Raw genomic sequence first — 557 nt, forward strand, 5'->3', positions numbered from 1 at the left:
TCTTTGGCTTAAGTTTTTTCATCGGCAGTAGCCAGAGTAGTTTCTCGGAAAATTCTCCCAAGCTGCTTTCTTTTTAGGGAATCAGAAAGACTATACTAAATGAATTTAACTTTTATAGCTACAAATATATTCTTAAGTGTATTTCAAACTCATATGGCTCTCTAGGATTAATATTGCTAGTAGCAGCCTAAGTGTGAGTGGGTGTTTCTGGCAAGGAGCAATTTCCATTTTAATTGACATTTTCTTCTATGTACTAAATCTTGGATGCCAAGAGCTTTCCTCACTGGTAGTTGTAAATGCTAAATCTATATACTTAACTTCATCCCCTTCTGTCAAGATAAGTGCAAACTTCATTTCCCCTCAAAGTAGTTCAAAGGAAAACTTGTTGGCGTGTTTGGGGAGATGTTGTTTTCATCCACCATCACATAGACTCAACCGCAAAGATTTTCAGTGCCTAAAGCAAGCTCACCTGTCTTGGTTCTTCTGAAACATGTAGCAGTTGAAAAGTTTAGAATTGTTCACTTGTTCCAAATTCTATGATAGAGAAGCGGCAGCAA

Source organism: Symphalangus syndactylus, chromosome 12 (genome assembly GCF_028878055.3).
Source record: "Symphalangus syndactylus isolate Jambi chromosome 12, NHGRI_mSymSyn1-v2.1_pri, whole genome shotgun sequence".
NCBI classification, from domain to species: Eukaryota; Metazoa; Chordata; class Mammalia; order Primates; family Hylobatidae; genus Symphalangus; species Symphalangus syndactylus.